At 46.4% G+C, this 21,812-nt stretch overlaps 2 protein-coding genes across 6 annotated transcripts in view; one reads left to right on the top strand and one right to left on the bottom strand.

Annotated features, from left to right (window-relative positions):
* Nucleotides 1-21,616, top strand: part of ACOXL (acyl-CoA oxidase like) — a 294,217-nt gene extending 272,601 nt beyond the window's left edge. The window contains exon 14 of the mRNA XM_050753124.1: nucleotides 21,220-21,616. The gene's annotated coding sequence lies outside the window, so the exon portion shown is untranslated. The remainder of the gene's footprint in view (nucleotides 1-21,219) is intronic.
* The window catches only part of MTLN (mitoregulin), a 1,146,577-nt gene that overhangs the window by 478,724 nt on the left and 646,041 nt on the right, over nucleotides 1-21,812 (bottom strand). Inside the window, exon 1 of one of the 5 annotated variants that reach the window (XM_050753157.1) lies at nucleotides 15,770-15,773. The exons of the other annotated variants lie outside the window; for them this stretch is intronic. The gene's annotated coding sequence lies outside the window, so the exon portion shown is untranslated. Of the gene's footprint in view, nucleotides 1-15,769; nucleotides 15,774-21,812 lie in introns of those variants that run through there. 5 annotated transcript variants of the gene reach the window in all.

The raw sequence follows: 21,812 nt of genomic DNA, 5'->3' as shown, positions 1-21,812 counted from the left end.
TCTCTACTGAAAATTCTGAAGAGTTAGCCATGCACGGTGTTGCGCACCTGTAGTCCCAGCTAGTCGAGAGGCTGAGGTTGGGAGGATTGCTTGAGCCTAGGAGGTCAAGCTGCAGTGAGCCATGATCGTGCCACTGAGGTCAAGTCTGGGTGACAGGAGTGAGACCCTGTCTCAAAAATAAACAAACAAACAAATAAATAAATAAATATTCCTTAAGATTTTTCTACATAGACAATCATGTCTTTTTGAGTGGAGTCAGTTTTACTTACTCCTTTTTGTTAGTTTTGGAGTTTTTTTTGAGAGAGGGTCTCACTGTGTCGCCCAGGCTAGAATGCAATGGCATGATCATGGCTCAGTATATCCAGGCTCAAGCAATCCTCCCACCTCAGCCCTCTGAGTTCCTTGGCCTCCCAAAGTGCTAGGTTTACAGGTTTAAGCCACCGTGCCTGGCCTACTTATTCATTTTTAATCTCTGCCTTTAATTTCCTTTTCTTGCCTTATTGCCCTGGCTAGAATCTCTATTTTGGTGTTGAAAAGAAGTGCTGTGATAACAGACATCGTCATCTTCTTCTTGAACCTAGGGGGAAAACATCAGCCTTTTACCTTTAAGTATGATGTTAGCTGACATTTTTTGTAGATCCTCTCCAGGAAAGTATTTTTTTAATTGGCTATATTGCTGCCCAAATCTATTTGAGGCTTTTCAAGAAAAGAAAGGCGAATGGATATGGGGAAGGTACTTCTTTATGCATTCAGCTCTGTGTTTTAGCTGTGTGATACTCTATCAGGAAATAGGCATATCTTTTTATTCAAAGATTTAAGTATGGGATGTTGTTGATATTAAATGTGACCATGTGTGACCATACTTATCTTTATAAACAGCATGCTTGGGAGGGGCAGGCTTTGCCAGGGAACTAACTCACTCTCAGTCCATTGGGAGGCAGTGTAGCCCGTGGTTAGGGATGTGGGCCCAGAGGCCTGGGCACCCTTTTCCAACTCAGTTCTGTAATCTTGTCCAAGTTACTGAACATTTCTGTGTTGCAATTTCCTACCTGCAAAATGAAGATCTTCATAAAATCTACTTCCAGGGCTTCTGAAGACTTAATGAGCAAATACGATTAAGTGCTTAAAACAGAGCCTGTTTTCTGGTGCATTTTTAAGAAGGACTTCGTTGGCATAAGGCTGTATTTACACACAGGTTTTCAGTAGCAGGTTTATTGCCTGAAGCAAAGAACAGCCATATCATTTTTTAAATCCTCTCCTGGAACCTCGTATTAAGGTTTTTTTTTTAAGATGAGAGGGTTGATTTCTGTTGTTTCACAATATTGTTTGTGCAATACATATCTTTTAAAATCTTGTGCATTGCATAGGCAATTACAGGATTATAATGGTTGCCCGCAATACTCTCGAACTTAATGCTGTCTCTGCACTTGGAGGCCGAGCCTGAATTTGACCTTCTGATGTGCTCATTTTGACCACTTGACAGCAGAATGGTGTGTAGAGCCTACGCTGCTCCTGGGTCAGCCCATCTGGGTGTGAGGATCACTGTGAAGCCCCCAGTTGGCTTCAGACTCTGATTTCCTACCAATAAACTCTAATTAAAGGGGACAGAGGCATCTCTAGGAAGGCTGCCTTTCCGTCAGCATGCCCCAAGACCTGGGTGCTCTTCTTCCTGCCTGGGGCGGGTCTGGAGGCGGGGCCAGGGAGCCTCTTGCCAGCAGGGGTGAGGTTACCCTGAGCCTGCTCCAATGTCCTGCAGCAGCACCAAGATATTGACATATAAGGAAGATCACTTAGGAGCTGGCTGGCAGGCCTTCAAGGGTCCTTTCCTCTTCACTTGAACTCTTTTTTTTTTTTCCTGTTTCCTCATACTCTTGGAGGGGTGCAGTCATAGCCAGCTTTGCACAGGACTTTCTACAAGAGTTTCCCACCTGAAGTCCCTTCTTCAGGCAGGGGTCTGCATTGCACAGTCACTTAGTTGTCTGTCCCTGGTTTTCTTTTGATCAGACCAGTGAAAACCTTACTCTACATATTGAGTTAAAAAAAAAAAAATTAAAAAGTGCCCTTGATTCTATTTGGACACATGTGCATAGTGTTTTATTCTTCTCTGCCTCCCATGCAGTGGTGGGGGATAGTCAGTGCATGATTAGGAGGTTAAACTGTATTAACCAGGATTTCCTGGTGTTATCCTTTACAGTGGGATGGGTAGAGCTTCAGCGTCTCCTTCCAGAACTTCCAGGAGTGTCTGGCCAGCTCTTGTCCTCCCCGTGCCAAGATGTTCTGCAGGCTGTTCCCTGAGAGTTGCATGCCTCTGCCACACCCTTTCAGTTGTAATTGTGACACCAGCGCAGAGAGATATTGATTCAGGTAGCAAAGCAGACATTATCCTTTCCCTTGATTGTCATGAGATGCCCCAGTTAGGTGTGGATCCCGAGGCACCCATGTCATTGTCCTCCAAACCGTGCCTGCAGCCCCAGGTGATGTTGCTGAATTATACATGGGTAGAGGCTTTCAGCAGCGCTGTTTTTCCACCAGTGCACAAAGCACTGTGTTTGTTACAGGAGGGATTTTACATGTGGATCTCCAGGCCCTGCAGAAACCGCAGAGCTACAGGGAAACAGGTAACTATTTAACTGAGAGGGCACATCAGGGTGTGAGTTTAATACAAATGAGAAGCAGATACATTGAGTGTAACTTTCTATTTGAGTTATTTCCTTGAACACACACACACACACAAATGCTAAAAGTTTAAATATTAAACCCATGTGGTTTTCGAAACAAAGAGAAACAAAGAAAGTCAAGAAGGAACAAAGAAAAGTTTTACGGGCCACATTTAACTCTCCTCTCTGGTCAGATAAGAATCTGAGACCTACAGCTCCTCCTAAATGACGGTAATTACTGGTTTTGTGATTCAGTATCTTTCTGTTCTCTGTGCCTTCTTCATTCTTATTTTACTCTAGTTATATTAATACGTCCTCACTTCCCTCCAACTAAAACACAAAGCAAAGAAAAAAGACTCCCTTCATTAGAGTGACTGAAAGACCATCTTGCACACAGTAGGTGCAGAAAAGCTATTTGTCAGATGCATAAATGACTTCCTCATCACTGTGGATCCTATCTCCATGGTTATGTTAATTCGTCATGTTACGAAACATGGCAGCTACCCGGTGCCAATTCTTGAGACATAACATGTTTGAGAAACACTTTGGAAACAAATGGAAGCTCCTGACTGCAAGGGAAGGAAGGAGGGAAGGTGGGCTGGTTATGTTGAGGATTAGATTCAAGTAGTTTGTTTTCTGGTATTTTGAATTCTTCAGGCAGTAAATGACCCAATCAGAACGGCCTCTCTGGATCTGTGCCTGCGTTCTCCCCTTCACGTGTTTCCCTAACGTCTGTGACCTCCATTAGTGTAAATTAATATAAGCGTGGAAACGGGACTTCTCTACATGTATGATATTTATTCATCTAACGAGCAGTTTTTGCAGGTCACAGAGGCCAGCCTGCAGAAGGTTCTGCACCGTGTCCATGCTCAATGTTGTACTGAAACTTCGGATGTTTGCCATCTGTCTTGCTACTAAGTTAGGCTCTCTCACAATATCCTCAATGGTGAGTTTTCTTCTGTCAATTGGACAGGTAAAGACCAAGAAGGAGGATTTTTTCCATGCCTGGAACTCGTGTCTGCACCACGTGGCTTCTCTGTCCCTGGCACACACTCACCGAGGTCACTTGGCTCCTGTTGAATATTTGTAATTGAGTGACTCAGGGGTCTGCGGGTCCCTGGAGACACAGCTCTGCAGGGAAAGGCAGTCCATATGTTGAATTTAGGACCCCAAATGACTTACAGAGACTTGAAGCTTGTGGTAAATCAACTCCCAACTTACTAGAAACACTGACCATGTGACACCCACAAAGCCTGACGCTAAACCAGTGAGGAACAGCTCACTTAACACAACCTGACAATCACACACAGCACTTGACAGGAGCCAGTTGGCAAAACGCCCGCCCCTCAGCAGTGGCCCTCTGCCCGGCCATGATCTAATTCCTAAATGGGAGGGTGTTTTAACAGGGGTCCTGCCTGAGGAATTTTAAGTACCAGACTTACTTAAACCTAATCATCAAATTAGCAAGAAACTGGGTCAACCTTCTAAAGCAGTGGTTCTCAACCAGGGGCAATTTTGCAGTGTTTGGATGTTTCGCAATGTTTAGAGACATTTTTGGTTGTCACACTGAGAGGGCTAGTGCCCCTGGTGCGTAGTGGGTGGAGGCCAGGGATGCTGCTAACCATGCTACAGGGGACAGACCACTCCCCTGCAACCAAGAATTATCTAGCCCCAAATGACAGTAATGCTGAGGCTGAGAAACTTGAATATTCATTTTGGCTTCAGTAGACCAAAATAGCAAAATAAAATGAAACACTGAATACCAAGTGAGATCCACGACCGCTTATCATTGAAATTATTGTTTAACTTCAACAACCATCATTTTGTTTATCGTCATGTCCTGACTCTGTGGGAAGAAAGTGTTAAAAGAGAAAGGCCAGTCATTCACTGAGTTGGTAGCTTTATGGGATTTTTCATCACACTGGGTCGCTGCTGGCCCTGGGAGGGCTGGGTTTGGTCACACCACAGCTTGCATCTGGGGCACCCTCTCACGGGGTGGAGATGGGGGCTCCTCGGTGGGATCAGGGCAGGTGTTATGGCCAGGAACCTAGGAATGTGCCTGCATCCAACACAACCTCCCAGCCTGACCATCCCCCTTCCTCCCTAACTGGGCAGTTCCAAAAGAGCAAAGTGCATGTGATTCAGTGCCATGTGACTGTACCTGCAGGAATGTGTGGGAGCCGCCCCAGGAGCTCTGATGAGGGCTGAATTGGAGTGAGTGCTTTAGGCTCAGACTGAGCCCAGCTTCTTCCTTCCTTCTAAAAACCAGCTCTTGGGACCTTGCACCTTTGGGTGAGCCTCCTAACACAGGGCTCCGGAGTAAATGTGCCAAGAGCACAGGTTTCTCATGGGATGGGAAGCAGGGGCCCCATGGGAACACCTCCCCAGAGACTGGTCTCTGCACAGTGACCACACTCTGAAATGACCATGACCACATTAGCCTTCCTGATTCTGACTGAGTTCCACTTTCTGCTTCCTGGGACATGGAGGAGGAGCAAGGAGAGGGACCAGGAGCATCAGGGACTATGGGTCATGAAGGCACAGGATTGGGTCCCCTCATTTGCAGACTCAAAATTGTTAATTTATTGCCCGCCTACAGTATATCAGGCTCAGAGAAACTGATTTATCTTAATTGAACTCAAAAATGAGTAATATTTAAATCTGAATGCCAGTTTATTCATCAGAAATAAAATCTAACCACCAAGTCATCAGTACGTGCCCTATCTGTTCTACAAGCATATCTTCAGATAGAATTCAGTTATAATTAGGAGGTTGCAGCAGGTCACACTATCAGGACAGCTCGTGCCCTCAGGCCTGGCTGGAGATCTGAGTGTCCCCTGTGACCTACTCCAGACCCTGGAGCCCACAGGGTGTCTACTTCCCTGGACTATCTTGGTACACTCAGCATCAACCTCATTCCTTTAAGAAATTTATGTAAACCACCCTTCTTCTGTTGGTGGGTTATTTCTTCAGAAATGTTGATCAGGCTGAAACATGTCTGGGGTATGAAACAGCACTCGAGACACCCTGATTGAAGGTGAGTGTGTCTTGGACCTTCTCATTCACTGTATGTAGACTTGTACTGGCTTCAGTCTCAGGGGTGGTGTGGCCCTGGCTCCTCCCTCTGGGCCCCTACATACTGACCACAGATACTGCCCTTCCTGGGACATGAGGATGGACTATATGGACTCCAGGTGAAAAACTTCTAAACATTCAGAGATGTGATTAAGTTTGAAAAGGGAGGGGGAAGTCAAAGAATCACTGCAATTAACTTCACCTTAGAAACACAGTCGTTGAGCCTCAGGCTGCACAGCATGCTTGCTGAGAGCACAGTGGAGCTTAGTGTGGACTGAGGATAGGGGCTCTGGAGTCAGGTCACCAGGTTCAGACCCTGGCTTTACCTCTACCAGCTGTGTGACTGTGAGTGAGTTACCCTCTCTGAGCTTCAGTTTCTTCCTCATTTATAACATGTAGAGAGCATGATATTTACCTCGTGGGGCTGTTGGAAGGATTAAATGGGACAACGCTCCAAAGCTCTTACCTTTGCATCTGGCTCATTGTTAATGTTTAATAAAACTTTTTCATTACCGCTAATCACTACCCTATGAAAACCTTAGTTCTTATAACCAAAGTAGACATTTCGACCTTGTTCCTGAAAGGGAAGAAAAAGAGGAAAATGAAACAGGCTAAGTCTGAGTGTATGAGTTCTTCACACCAGGAGAAAATATCAAGGATTTGATGATGGCACAGTACAAAATAAATCCAGATCAACTCTGAACCTTTTATTGGTTCATAACCACAGTAGCACAAGTGATAATTTTCAGGCAATTGGCTTCAGGTTCAATGTCAGACAAAGAGGACTTGGAAGTATAAATAAAGTAATGGAAGAAAAATCATAAGAATTAGTTCAGTGACAGCCTTTAGAAAGCCCAGGAATGTTTTGAAATCGAGAAATCCATCTGTAATGAGGAGGTCTGTACAGATACAGAACGGGTCCTAAAGATAAGGATACTAACATCCTTAACACTATAACACAGTAACCCTAGCCAGTAAAATTTCACCAGCATGTCATTACATTCAAATAGCATGTTACCCTCTGGCAGAGGCCTCCAGGGGATGGGAGAAGAAGTAGAAGGAGCCCATCTGTCTTCAGTGACCAGACCCAGATGTTGCCTTTGGAGCCTTTCAAAAGAAGAATGCATAAGAAGGAAGAGAAGGATCAGTCTGTTAAAGCAGAGTCTTTTTTTTTTTTTTTTTTTTTTTTTTTTTTGAGACGGAGTCTCGCTCTGTCGCCCAGGCTGGAGTGCAGTGGTGCTATCTCTGCTCACTACTCTGGGGACTACAGGCACCTGCCACCATGCCTGGCTAATTTTTTGTATTTTAGTAGAGACGGGGTTTCACCATGTTAGCCAGGATGGTCCCAATCTCCTGACCTCGTGATCTGCCCACCTTGGCCTCCCAAAGTGCTGGGATTACAGGCGTAAGCCACCATCCCCAGCCTAAAGCACAGTCTTAATGTCACCCCAGATGACAGTGAACTCAGAATTTAGCCATTTTTATTAGGAACAAATGGAAAAAAGCCTTCTGGCATCTGTCTCCGTTTGTCACCTGAAGACTCGGGAAAACCGTGTTTGAAATAAAAATGGTAAGCAGTCTCCAGTGGTTTCTGCAGTGGGATGTAACTGTTACCATGATAAATTGTTGTTTTTCTGTGATACACATTTTTATCTCGCCCTAGAAAGAGCAGTTCTGAAGCTTGGTGCTGTCTGAACCCCTAAGCGTGTACCAATTCCTAAACAAAAAAGGAGAAAGGAGGCACTTTTATTAAACAAATTACATCCACCACTTCCCAGCTCTGTGCAGAATTGTCTCTTGCTTTTCTCATTCTCGAAGCTTGTGAGTTCTTCTCATTATGCAGCAGCAAGTTCTCTTTCTGGTTCCTAATAAAGTGACTAATAATTTAGGATGTTCACATTAAGAGCAGGCTATAATTATGATTAGAATATATAATAATGCGGATTTCTGCCTATTGGGGATTAATTTCCGACTCCTCTCAAGGATGTATTTGTTTTGAAACAAGACTTTCTTTGTTAATAAAAACATGATCGCATGTATTATTAAAGCATTATTTCTGTATTTTATTCATTAGTGCTTGTTCCAGTATGCTCCCCGGGACCAGCATTTTCCTCTCAGTTGTTAATGGGACTATTCTTTATATATACTGCATTCACCTTGATTTAGCTTTAGCTTTGGCATTCATCTTCTAGGAAATTATGGGAATATCCCTACCACCTCCTCAAATGTGCATTACATTATGCAAGCTCAGATAAACAAACTGCCACAACATCAACCAGTAGTCCTGTGTGAAGCCCCTTTTCACTCAATTAAACCCAGATCATGAAGGACAAACCGGACTTGGAGTAAAACCAGAAGTTGCAAGACAGCACTTCTCATTCTTTGACTGTTGGGTTTCTGCAGTGTTTTTCTGTTACTACTGGAGGTGGAGGCCTGGAGGGGAGGGGAAGAGTGGGAGGACCAGAGGTGCTAGTTGGCTGTGACACCTGTGTGCCTTCCTCTCCCCCAGCACCCATCTGCTGGTGTGTCTAGCTTTAGAGAAGTCTCATGTGGCCTCACACAAGCGGCCTGAGGGAGGGTGGGAGGGAGCCCTGGGTGCCACTGCCCCTGCTTCTGGCCCGTCTTTGTCTAGCACCTGTTAAATGTGTGGGCAGTGGAAACCAGTGAGAAGATCTGTTGCGCCAAGAATAGGCGGATGGAATTCACTGCCAAATCCCAGTAGGCCCAGCATCTTGGAGGCCCCAACACTGGGGAAGATAAGGAATGTCCCCTGGCTTTGTTTTCTCTACTTCAATCACACAGCTGAATCCTAGGCCTATGAGCAGTGCCTGTGGGAAAAAGGTGAACTTGGGAATTGAGGGTCACCATTTCACAGAGTGTGTGATGGCCAGGAGCAGCCTGGGGAGTCTAGGGAGTCCAGGGACATTGGGTCTCTGATGTTTGAGGTCTGGAAATCCAGGACTTGGCAGGATATGGAGGGACATGAAAGTGAGAACTCACCTTCTGACTGTTCTCACACATAATATTGCTTTGAGGGAGAGCAACAAAGATGGCAGCCAACTGGAAGTCAGAGGGAGGCGCCTGGTGAAACGGAGACCAGCAGAAGTAGGAGCATGGAGGTCCCTTGTGCTACCATCAAGGAGGGCTCTTAGACAAAAAAGATGAGAAAGAAATTTGACTGGATGGTGGTGTTGTAGTACGTAAAAATCTGGCAGAGCATACCACTTTGCCAAAGTGGATTTGAATTTCATGGCGCATTGGCCAAGAGACATGGGAAGAGAAGGTTTAAGAACACAGCCTGCCCACCATGATGGCAGCTCTGTGAAAAGCTCTCCTCTGACATCCTACAGGTTGTGCCCATAGGTCTTCATGCTGGGGTTCCCTCCCCGAGCTTCTCCATCTCCCCAAGCCGTGTAGTTAAACTTCAGGTTTGGGTCAGCTGGGCCCTAAGAAGACCCCAAATGCTGTTTTCTGAAGAAGTGCTGTCACACCCCTGAACTTGGGAGCTTGTCCCTGAAGAACACTGTCTTGAGAGACTTTACTGACTCACTCTCCTTTGAAGGAAGTGAGAAATTCTGAGGTGGTTTTTTTATCACCAGTGACCTGAGAACTCTGTTGCACTGGGGAGAGGGGGAAGAAAGGCAAAAGCCAAGTCTGACACCTAACAATATGTGTTTTATGGAGGACTCTCAAGAACAGAAGTTAGTGACTGTACTTGACCTGGCTGCTAATGAAATGCCACCCTTTGAGCCCAGTCTAATGGCCAACACACAGCCATCTGTGTAATGATTATAGCTGTCACAGCCACCTCCATCTATAGAGAATTTTCTCTTTGCCAAAGACTCGCCAAATGCTTGGCCCTTGTAATTTGTTTAATTTCTACAGCAACCTTGCAAAGCCCACTGAGGAAACTGAGGCTCGGAGGGGTGAACAACTGCCTGGGGTCACACGCTAGTAAGCTGTGGCATTATGACTTTGCCCCGGGGCCAGCTAACCCTACAGCTTTCCCCAGACAGGCAGTGGAGCTCCTCAGCCCCATCCACTGCACCCCTTAAGGGGTTTCCTTCCCACAGATGAATCCCAGAGAATGGGAGTTCTGGTGTTCTTGAGTTTTTGGAAGTGTTTCTTTGTGTATTTATTTATAGTAAAGTTAGCATGTACTGCTTCCTATTACTCTTACTGGGTTTGCCTCTGAACGGTGTTTCTTTTTTTTTTTTTCTATTTCACAGAGTTTCTGTGAAGATTAAATGAAATAACATAGGTGGAAGCCCTAGGGCCGTATAGGGCAAAGGGAGCCAACATTCAGTGAGGGCTCAGCCTATCAGGCCCTGTGCAAAATATTAGGGACAGAGCAACTCTAATCTCCCACTAGGCAGTAAGGAACCACTGCCTTCTCGGAAACTGAGGCACAGAGAGGTTAATAAGTTTTCCAAGATCACATAGTTCAAAGAGGCAGAAGGAAGACTCAAATCCCAGCAGACTGCTACCATCTGTCCATGTTGCAGGGCTCCTAGTGCTTGTTGGAGCTGAATCTGGGAGCTCAGCATTTCTGAAGAAACAAAATAAAATAAAATAAAAAATAAGTTCTTCCCACTTTTTAAATGTGTTTTTGCTCTTTTGTTTCCCACTCTGTGATCCAAAAATTGTACATTGTTTGATGGACTGCCCAGATCTGGTCTATAGCCCCTGTTCATTTAACTTCTAGTATCTAAGTACTTTCAAAATATGGTTACATTAATACTGAAATTGATGGGCAAAAGTAACACAAAAAGTAAAAAGAGAAATTATTTGCACCAAGTGTACTTACTGTATTTGTGAGTTTTCCACTGGGAACATGATGGAGAATAAGACCTTCTAAACGGTGAATAAAAATAAAAGTATAGCTCTTGATTTATCATAGACACTCTAGATATAGTTTTGTATTTAAAAATATTATTCCATACCACATATTGTAAAGTTAAACATGTTTGCATTAAACATAAATTTAAATGTAGGTTTTAAAGGACAACATGTTCTAATCTCACAAAACATTTAGCAAATAACCTTTGAGCTCACATGAGCCACCCACACAAAAACCAAAATGAACTACAGGAAAAAAAACATAGAAAAAGCAACTGTCTGTTGACAACCAGATTTTCTTTCAGCTCTTTGAGTTTTTCTTCTATAAATAATCTGTATGTTTCAAATGTGGCCATCTTCTTGAAAGGTGCCTCCTGGCATGGTCTCATTTCAGTGTGTCTTAAAAACAAGAATTAAATGCGTAAATCATGGAAACTATTGAGTTTTTGGAGGGGAGATCTTGAAGATACATGCTCTTTAGATACCAAAAAGTGTCAAAATGAAGCATTAAGATGATGTATTATTTCTTCAATGCATCTGTTTATCTTTTGTGAAATCTCGAGTTTGATAAATCACCAGAGATAAAAACATCATTTTTAACCTATCAGAGATCCCAAGTGCCAGGAGGAAAAATAGTGCTTTGTCTCCTCTTTATGAATTTACCTCACTCTTTGCTTATGACTTATGAGATTTTATTTGCAGAGAAAACATAATGCTCTGTTAACTTGAAAATGATGGCTTTTACTCAGAAACATGAGAACCAAAAAGAAAAAAAAAAAAAGCAGCATTTATCCTCTGAGATACAATCGTTGTACAAGTTTTGATATCTACTTAAAGTAGCACAGAATGTTAGAGGGGGAAAATGATCACAAGGTAATTAAAAGTGAGGTTTTTCACCCATATTTCACCTTTGTCTACTGACACATAGAATCTCAGCTCTGGCATATCAAGGCAGATATTGAATACTTTTGAATTTTTATATAACATTAGTGTGTGTAAAGATTGCTGGCACCTATCTCTTGAGATTCTTTTTTGCCCCTGAAAATCACTCAGAAGTTCTCCCTTCATTGGCCACCTGGAAAATAAAATAATCTCATAGATTTTTATAACTATGGGTGAAAATTCTTCTGTGTCCAGGAGTGCAGCAAAAAAGGACTTTGTAGTAGAGATGGCTTCTAACCAGTTCTTTCTGTGAGCTGGAAGATTAAAGTGCATGAATCATGCAAGTAGGTTAGTCTAGAAAACATAACATAGCAGAAAAAAATGGCTTTCAAAAATGTTCAAAACAGCTGTTTCTCAGTATGTAAACCAGCCTCTTGGTGCAGTGGATATTAGAGTTCCTTGCCTTGTGCATATCTTATCATTCTTCAATCCTGAGCAGTTTAAGACAAAATAAATTTTATGCAAAAATAAATTTTAAGACAAAATAAATTTTATTCCAGGCCATGGACATGCAGTTGAGTTTTTCTAGTAATTGTGCTATTTTAAGGAGACACCCAGGTTCTGCCCTAACACCAGAGGTGCCTAAGGTCCCAGCTGCTCAGGACCTGTGGCAGCTGTGAGCAGCTGAGCTCAGTTTGCTCTGTTCTTTCTTCTTGCAAGAAGCACACAGACCGCGTTGGTCCTATGGAATAGAATCACGATATTGCCTCAGACCATAGGGCCAATACAGCAGAAGGTCCTGAGAAGCTGCGGCTTGCTTCATCTCTCAGCCTTCTACTGCTGCATGAAAAATCAACATTGAAACTATGGAGCTGCGCCTCCTGAATCTGGCATCTACTTAGTTATCCTTCGGAAACAATCCTGATGGGGAGCACCCTTCCTTCATTCCCTTATCCACCCTTCTCACCCCATATTTGTTGAAGGCCTGCTGTGGGCCAAGGACTGCATTACGCTCCAGGAATAAAAGGTCCAGTGTGAAACAGCCCCTGCTCCCAAGGAGCACTGGTCAGAACTGAGATGAGAGCCCCTAGACTAGGGGCCCCGAGAGAACACAGGAGAGACAGTAGCTGGGCACGGGGTGCAGAGTCCACGCGGCTCCCCACGAAGTTCCAGTGAGACAAGCAACATTTAAGAGTTTGCCTTTTGAAGGGCAGGTAGAATTTAGCTATCCAGAAGGTGGAAAGGACATTCTGAGCAAATGGAAGAACAAGGAGGGAGGCATGAAGTGCGTGGATGACTTGGGAAAGTGCTTGTGGCTTGGTGTGGTCAGGATGTAGGGCCAATGTGAGGGTGAACAGCAGGGTCCCATGGGGCCTGAGTGCCAAGGCCAGTAGCTGTCATTGTCAACTCCCACCATCAGTGGGGAGTCTGGGGAAAAGCTTTGGGAAGATTTCTTCAGGTGTGGAGGTGAACAGCTCTGAGGACAGGAACTGAGAAGCAACAGCAGCAGGTCTACGTGGCGGGGGGCGGTTCTGGAAGCGTGAAGGCAAAGGAACCTGAACGGCCTCCAGGTGGAGGGTGAGGTAGGAGGAAAGCCAAGGGTGACAAGGGAAAGGCTGCTTCTGGGCACCAAGGTGGAGAGGAGAGAATTGGGTCCAACTCAGCTTGGACGTGTGGCGCATGCGTGACCTGGGGCGACACATGCAGATGCCGAGACAGGCGTGTGGCAGAGAGGACTGCGGGGCCTCCTCATAACATCCAGGTCCTGAGCCTGAGCACTATATTAAATGGGAGGGTAAATCCCTGCGGGGTGGAAAACAGGATAGATGCCACGCCCGAGGCAATTGCAGCCGCCCTGTCCATTATCTTCCCAATTTAAGTGTGACACTGGAGTCCACAGTGTTTGTTTCCCAAAATGGGCTGACTCTTGTTCTGCTGATGGGACGGTGGTGGTGGTGGTTGTGGCCTCCAGCTGAGTGTTAGTGTCAAAGTTGTCCTTCCATGCAGGGGAAGGGGGATCTGCAGGTGGAACAGAGCTGGGCCATGGGGAGGCTCACCCTGGCTGCTGGAGATGACACTGGGGAAAAGATGCGGTGACAGCGGCTGCTGCTTCTGGCTGCCCCCAGCTGTACACCTTGCTCTTGGCTAAGACTGCAGCAGGCCCCAGGAAGCAGCCTTTGGCCATGGTGAGCCAAGGCCATGTCAAATAGGGGAGAGCGTGCCACTGTCCATCCTGGGGAGGGCATCCGCCTGCACACAGGGAGTCCCTGGGCTCCAGAAAGGATCTAGATAAGCGGCGCCATCATCTCTTCCTGAGTGAATGGTGCATTTGCCCCAAGCTGAAAGGGCTCTGCCTTTCAGGAAAGCAGGTGACCACTGTGCTCTGTCTCCTGACTTTGTGCCTGAGCAAAAGACTACAGATTGTTCCCGTAGCAACCAGCAGAGAGCCCTAAGCAGCAGGATGAAAGTCTTGGGTGTACAATGCCCCCCATGTGGAGAGAGGGCCGCTGCTTTTCTCCCTGAGCCCAGAACACGGCAGACGGGTTGGGCTCCTTCAGGCCCCCCAGCCCCTTTGGGAACTGCTCACATCTAGGATTTGGCAACCAGTTCTCCATGTCTCGCTCCTATGGTTCAGTCTAGAATAAAGACTTCCAAGATGTCAGTCAGCCCCCATTACGTTCCCATCCCCGGGACTGGCCAAACTGGCATTTTGCCTACCTAGGGAAATACAGTCTTAGTATAGACTCACTTAGTTTATTTGCTTAGAAGGTTTTCAGTACCTCCTATTTGCCAGACTTAGGACTCAGATTATCAGAACAATGTGATGCTTTTCAATCCAGCAGAGGGAATAGGATGTGAACACAGGGGCCACACACACGTGGAGCAGGAGAGCCCGTGAGAGGTGCAGGCTCCGTGCAAAGCCACAGGCTCACACATGGTGTCACGGAAGATCCGTTGGTGCTGGGTCTTGAAACATACATAGGATCCCAAAGGTGGGGACGTGGCTGTGCAGGATGGGAAGAAGCCATAGAGTGGACAAAAGTGGAGGTGGCAGAATGAAGGACTTGAACAGGGAATGACAAGGGGCCTGCCTTGTCAGGAGGAAGGTGTTTGGGAGAAAGGCCAAGAAACAATATTGAGAGAATGAGCCTGGAAAAGTGGGCCAGGGTGGGTGGTGAGGTGTGCTGGATGCTACATCATGGAGCTTAGCCTCTGCTGGGCAGCAGTATGTGGCCAAGGAAAGGAAGGAGTAGGAGAGTGACCATCACACCAGGACTCCCTGGAGGGAAAGTTTCCTAGCTTCAGGGGATGTAGTGCTTTGGAGAAAGAGACCCAGAGTGGAGCTGGATGGAGGATGGAGACCAAAACAAGTGGGTGTGACCAGCAAGCCAGAGGACAAAGATCTGCAAAGAGGTGATGGCAGTGGGGGTCAAAAGGAGGGTTGGCATTGGAGGAGCAGTGGCCTATTGCCATCCTGGAGGAGGCTGTCCCTTGGGAAGTGCTGAGATCCCAGTGTTTGGGGCAGAAAACATGTTGAGACTTAGTTATAGACCAAGAGCTTGTCTGCCAGAGAAGAGACGCATACTGGTTCCTGTGGGCTCCTAGATGTGGGGCCAGAGAAAAGGAGGGCCACACGTGTCATGCTCTGCCGCTCTCTGGAAAAGAGGTACTCTCTGACAGGGCAGGCTTGGTGACAGTGAGCATGGTCCTCACCCTCTCGTGGAGGTTCCCTGAGGGCCAGCTCCACACCCCCCACCATATCTCGATGTGCAGGAGACTGGTTGCACCATGACTGTTGGTTGCGAAGAAGTTAAAGGCCCCTGCCAACCCTCAGTGTTGATTCTGAAAACGAAGCCAGAGTTCTTTCTGCAAAATGAAGCCTTTTTGTTTCTCTCTCTCTCTCTTTCAACGTTTCTCTGTTGTGTTATGAAAAAGAGGTGGGTGGGGGACTTCAGAAGCTGTCTGGAGTGGCAGACAGCTCTGCACGATGATCTGAGAGTGCTGCAGTCACACACAGGTGGGAGGAGAGGGCTGAGGGACAGTGGCTGCAGTGTCCCACCTCATGGTGCAGTCAGTGGAGAAGGAGTCACTGATAAGGGGCCCCTGGCCAGGAGCCTCAGGTATGGGTGCTGGGGAGCTTGACCCTCAAGGCTCCCAAGGACAGGCTGGTGAGAAGACGTGGGGCCCTCTACTCCTGGTGCCAGGGAAGCCTCAGTGAGGGAGGTCGCTGCCTCTGGAGAAGGGTGCCTGGTTCCCAGCAATGCTCAGCCATCAAACTCCTCCAGGGGAACTGTCCATGGAGGGGTAGGTGTCAGCCCCCATATTTCTGCCATCCCTACGAGGAAGCTGGCTTCCTCATCTTCACTATAGGTATCTGAGATGAGAGCCATGTTCCCCTACCAGACTGAAGCTCAGCTGGTGCAATCTCTTTCCAGGGACAGAGGGCTTGGATGCTGAAGAGGTCTGGGTGAACCTGGTATTTTAGTGCCAGGTCTTCCTTCCCTACCAGGAAGGAGCCTGTCCCTCCCATGCGGGGCCCAGGGCAGAATTACAAAGCAAGCTTACAACTTGCTGAAGAAAATCTCCTCTGCCCTACTGCCCTGAAAAATGTAGCTTTGTTCATCCAGAAGGCCAGATTTGAATTTAGAATGCCCAGACTCCTAGCAGGTGTGTGAACTCTGCAGCATGGTGAGAAGCAGCTCCTTGGCCCACCTCTCTCTCATTGCTCCTCCAGCTGTACCCCACACTGTGCAGATCGTCTGGTCTAGGCATTCAAGTTCTGTCCACACACCTGCAATCAGCTGCCCCTTGGCTACCCCATGGGTCTAGAGTGGACACGGCAGTTGTGTGGCTCCCCAGCAGCAACACATCGCAGCAAAGAGGCTTAAGGTATTTAGGTCAGGAAATGAGAGTATTGGTCCCTGGATGAGTGGGTGCAGGTTCCAGGTGGGCAGTCCCCGTAGCCCCATGGGCAGGGCCCACTAAAGCTTAGCCCCAGGGGCAGAGCCCCTGTTATCCAGGGCCCTGGCACAAAGATTGAGAGAGAAGCTGAGAGAACATTCTGAGACAGGATTTCTGAGCGCTGCAGCCCCAGGTGCAGGTTATAGGTCAGGGTCAACTGTACCTGCTGACTTAGCGGCAGGTGCCCAAACTGACCAGCAATATTTCAAGAGCAAAATCAGTACAATGGTATTGTGGGTTTGCTTTGCTTCATCTTCCCCCTTATTTGAAACAGCATGTTATAATGAAATTTATTCCAGGTGCAACCATTTCCTTGAGTGTTAGGTATCTCCCATTTTGTAAGGTTCTACCTTACAGCAATGACTGCAGGGGATGAGGTCATTGTAGATAATCTTCTGCCGATCATTGCAGCAGATGCACAGAAGAGGAAACCTGTTTCATGCTGCTCCATATTTTTTTCTCCCAAATGACCATTGTTTACTTGAATCAGGTGTTTATTTCCCTATGCTTCCTCTCCTTGATCCCCAACCTCAAAGCTGCTTGTTATCTAAAAGTCTCTTGTTCTCCCTTCTTTTGTCACACAAAGGCGGAAAGGTCCAACCAAGGAGAACTTAACTCAGACAGGTGGAAGCCTCGGCCTCCCACTACTGACATGAATGGTACTGGAACACTTAAGAGCAGTTGAGACAATGCATGTTGAAGCAAGCAAGTGATTCCGCTGAGAGTCCCTTAGGGAGACTCATGCCCCCGTGAGACCTTGCATTTTGTCGGCACTGGTTTGGCTGCGTATCTTATTTTCATTAGGAAGTCAACCCCTTGAATCAGCAACAAAGGTAGAAGAAAGTAGATACGACAAATGCTTTCGTTTTAAGGGTTTTTTCCTCCTATTTAAAAGTTGGGGAGGAAGAAGGAGGGGTCATGAAATGTCAACTTGTCATGAGGCTTCTCTTGCAAGTTGTCAGTGAATCAGCTATCAGGGAAGTGGCCGCACAGACTGTTCTCATAGTGAGTGAGTTCTCATGAGATCTGATGGTTTTATAAGGGGCTTTTCCCCCTTTTGCTGAGCACTGCTTCCTGCTGGCATGTGAAGGACGTGTTTGCTTCCCCTTCTGCCATGATTGTAAGTTTCCTGAGGCCTCCCCAACCCTGCAGAACTGTGAGTCAGTTAAACCTCTTTCCTTTATAAATTACCCAGTCTCGGGTATGTCTTTATGAAAACCTAATGGTTTTCACCCCTTCTTCTCTTTTGGGATTTGGTAGAAATAAGAGTGGGGTGAGGGGAGAGAGAAACCTGCATTGGCATAGGAGCTTGTGTCACACTGACATCTAGGGTGGGAGGAAAAAACCGAGACATAGGTGCATGCTGCTTTTCTTGGGCCTCTGTTCTCAAGGTTGGTTTTTGTCATCTGTGTAGAAAGGGCTGTAGGCTGCTAGCCCAATAAAACTCAGCCAGCCCATGAAGGGAACTGGACTGCAGTGTGGCCTTGTGTTCCTATAAGTCCACTTCAGTCCAGTTCCACAAAACGGAGTCATGGCTGTGGGCATGCTGGACATCATGGGGACAGGACAGAGTCTGGGATAGGATGCAAGTTCATCTCCTGCACCCTATCCTGAAGCCAGGGCAGCCCAGACATCTAAACACTAGAGACTGATTGGGAAAGAAAAACCCCATGTGTCATGTGTCACATCAAGACATCAAACAGGGAACAGGGCAGACTTAGAGAAACCTTCGTACAGGAACCTGAGATGGAGTGCAGACTCACTGCCAGCACCGTTTCTTCACACAGCCTCACACCTGCTCCAGCAAGTGGGCTCCGGGCTCCACACATCACTGATGAGGAAGCGAGGCTCAGCAAGGCTGTGTGACTTGTCTAAGGATGCGCAGCTGGAAGTGGCAGAGGGAAGGTTTAAGGTCAGGTCTGTCTGATGCCAAACCTGTGTTGAGACTACTCCCCATGCTGGCCCTGAAGAAGGGTGGCATATTAGCTCTTTCTCACACTGCTAATAAAGACATACCCAAGACTGGGTAATTTATAAAGGAAAGAGGTTTAATTGACTCACAGTTCTGCAAGGTTGGGGAGGCGTCAAGAAACTTACAATCATGGCAGAAGGGGAAGCAAACACATCCTTCTTCACATGGTGGCAGGAAGGAAAAGTGCCACACAAAAGGGGGAAATGCCCCTTATAAAACCATCAGATCTCATGAGAACTCACTATCATGAGAACAGGATGGAGGATAACCACCCCCATGGTCAATTACCTCCCACTGGGTCCCTTCCCACGACATGTGGAGATTATGGGAGCTACAATTCAAGATGAGATTTGAGTGGGGATACAACCAAACCATATCAGGTGGGATCTTGGACAACCTGAGGAGACAGGGAGGGAGCGCATGGCCCAAGATGGAACCCTGCATGAGTGAGAGTCAGGAGCCATCAGCGTGGTTTGTACGGGGAAGAGGGGCTAGGCCTGGCATGGTGAGGAGGAAGGCAGGCCATAGGCAAAGGGCTCCCGCAGGGCCAGGTTCAGAGTGGTGGCAGTGGTGGGCATGGAGGCTGGGAACGAGTGAGAATTTCTCCAGGAATCAAAGTGGCAGTGCCACTGTGGGAAAGGAGTGCATCCAAGGGACATCATCGTACAAGAGTCAGCAGGCATGGGGTCCTGAGGGAGAAATCAAAGAATCAGGCTCAGTGGCCTGGTGGCTGGAGGATGACAGTCCCACAGAAATGGGAAAAAGTTGGAAAGGGCTGGCTTGGTATGGAAGTCGACTGGCTTGGATTGGATGTACAGAATTCAAGGTAACTTGAAGTGGGTGCTATGTCTATGACAACGAGAAGTATCGTAGTGGAGTCCAGTGCACAGGCAGTGAGAAGTATGAACGCAGGGTCACCGCAGAGAAGAGAGAGCTATCGGTGAGAATCCAGTACAGTAGCTCTCTAAGGAAGCAAGTGTTTCGATTTCCCTGACCTGCGCTAAGTAAGATTCTAAGTTACAGCATAAACCTTTACCACATAAAATAGCCACCTTAAAAAGGTGATCTAAAGAAAACCCACCACCTGAATTTGTAGATTATTCTTTAGCCATCCTCCGACAGTAGTCAGAGATCAATATGTTATCACACCAAATCAGGTCACAGCAAAAGTCCAAAACTAGGAACGGAGTTGGGGGAGAGAGGTCTTACCTCCAGGGTCCTTCCCAGGCAGGTGTATTCTGAATGAGTGAGAGCAAAAGCATTCGTGTAAACTTAACACAGCTTTGGCCCTTATCTCACTGTACAAGTTTCTGCTGAGCCCCTTTTATAGGCAAAGGTAATTTTAAAAAAAGATTAAATTGACAATTCTATATAATTAACACTGGCTTCAGCCAATTGAAGACTGGGTGGGTATATGCATTGGAGAGCGTGTGGAAGGCAACACTGATCTCTCTATGGATCCCAAGTATGTCTTGACTGGATAAGAGCAAAATTTAAACTTGGAAGAGATAATCAGCACCAGATACAATTGATAGCAGTCAAGATTGCATGGAGTAATTTAGTCAGAGGTGAAAGCAGTCTAAGGAATTCTAGTTTAGAGTAACATTGAAAACTACAAACAACCTACCCAGACAATATTTTCTTGATGAAAATTCATTATTGCTGATACAGTTCTCTTGAAAATATCTGTATTTGTAGACATGCCATCCAGGCCTGCTTGAGGTCAAATCGTTGGAATCAGACTGTCCCTCAGCCTTGAGGCTGAGTTTAGCTCTGCCCACCTTTGTGGGATCTTTGGGGGTTGGGATGGGACCGGAGGGCAATCAGTGGCTTTATTGGCTGGACGGGTGGGCTTGGTATATTCAACTGGAGGACTGAGTTTTGCGCTACTCAAAGACAAGAGGCAGAACTGTTCCCAGCAGAGAGCAATGAAGGGTCATAGTGGGTAAAGAGTGAATGCAGCTTTGAGTATAGCAATCAAAGGCTAATCTAGATGGGTTAACTTAGTAAAAGCCTTAATGCCCGTCAAATAAGTGGTTTTAAATCTGAGAGTGGTAGAGAATTGTGGGAGTATTTTCAAGCATGAAACAATATAGTCAACACAGCCTACAGGAGGGCAGTCTGTGGCTTAAACCAAAATAAACATTGGTGACCACATAAGTGAGCCTTTGATGAGAACCTGGCCATAAATATGAGAAGGGGAATGTAATTTGTGTAAATTTTCTAGATTAACATTTCTAGGGCTTTCATGGCCAATTTCATTGGATTATTAAAACTTTTTTTTTTTCGTAAACCTTCTTGGGTTTCTCTTCCCTATTCTCTTCGAGAAGGTTGGTTGGAGAAAGAGGACTTCATATATTTGGGGGCGTTTGTGGGGTTTCAGTCAACACTCGGGGCCATACACCAAGAGAAAAATTAAAGCCATGGAAATCATGATGGAAGATTGAGATTTTAAAAAGTAGCACTGTCAGATTTACAAAGGCAGGTGGAGTCTTCTCAGTGAAGGTCCCAGGAAGTGGGGATAGAGTGTCATCTCTGGGGACAAGACGGCCCAAAAGGAAGCTGAACCCAGGACCTCCTGGCAGTTCAGGGAGGATCTTTGCTGATGGGAATGGCCTTGTACTCTACTGTAATGATTCTATCTGATGGAGTGGAGAAGTCCCTGTGTGGGGGCCCCTGCCCCATGCAGGGGACAGTTGGGGAGCTCTGCCATGTCACCAAGGAAGGACGGACTGCATGCTATTTATGTCTAACCACAGTGTCCTCATTCATATCAGAAGGGCTCAGAGGTGGAAGTGAAGTCATTCACAATTTCCATTTCTTCCCTTCCAGTTACCTTAGAGCAGTTCTCCCTGGCAGTGAAGAGCTGTCCTGACCAAGAGGACCAGACTTTGTTAATGAAGGTAGGTTATCAGATAAAGAACTTATTTCCTAAAGGCTCAGAGCGTTTTTATTGCCCCGAGGAGAGTTTCATTTTTACAAGCGGGAGTAAATTTATCATCTTTGAATCGTGTGCTCCAGGGGGATAAGCTTGTCAGAGGCGAATTGGAGGGTTGCTGGTTAATGAGCACCACTGCTGCCTGCAGAGTGCGGGAAAGTGACAGGAGAGCGGGTGTCCACATGAGTGGGGAATCTATTTAACTCTCCAGAGGGCTCAGTTGGTTCTATTTAAACTTATCCGACAGAGTCTTGATGCTTTTTTTTTTTTTTTAAGCAGATTTATGAGGCTTGGCCAAATTCCATAGCTCCTACTTTATTTTTAATTAAGACAAAGGATTCCATACGTTCCCAGTCTGCTGCTTCCTACTTTTGTCACCGTAATGAATGCTGCACAAACTAGACCGTTCATATTCACCACCAGAATGAGCGTCTTATGTCATGGATTCCTTGCCCTTGAGTGGAAGACAAACTTCTTCCCCCCAGCC

This window comes from Macaca thibetana, chromosome 13 (genome assembly GCF_024542745.1).
Source record: "Macaca thibetana thibetana isolate TM-01 chromosome 13, ASM2454274v1, whole genome shotgun sequence".
In the NCBI taxonomy this organism is placed as follows: Eukaryota; Metazoa; Chordata; class Mammalia; order Primates; family Cercopithecidae; genus Macaca; species Macaca thibetana.
This window is presented reverse-complemented; position numbering and strand designations above follow the sequence as displayed.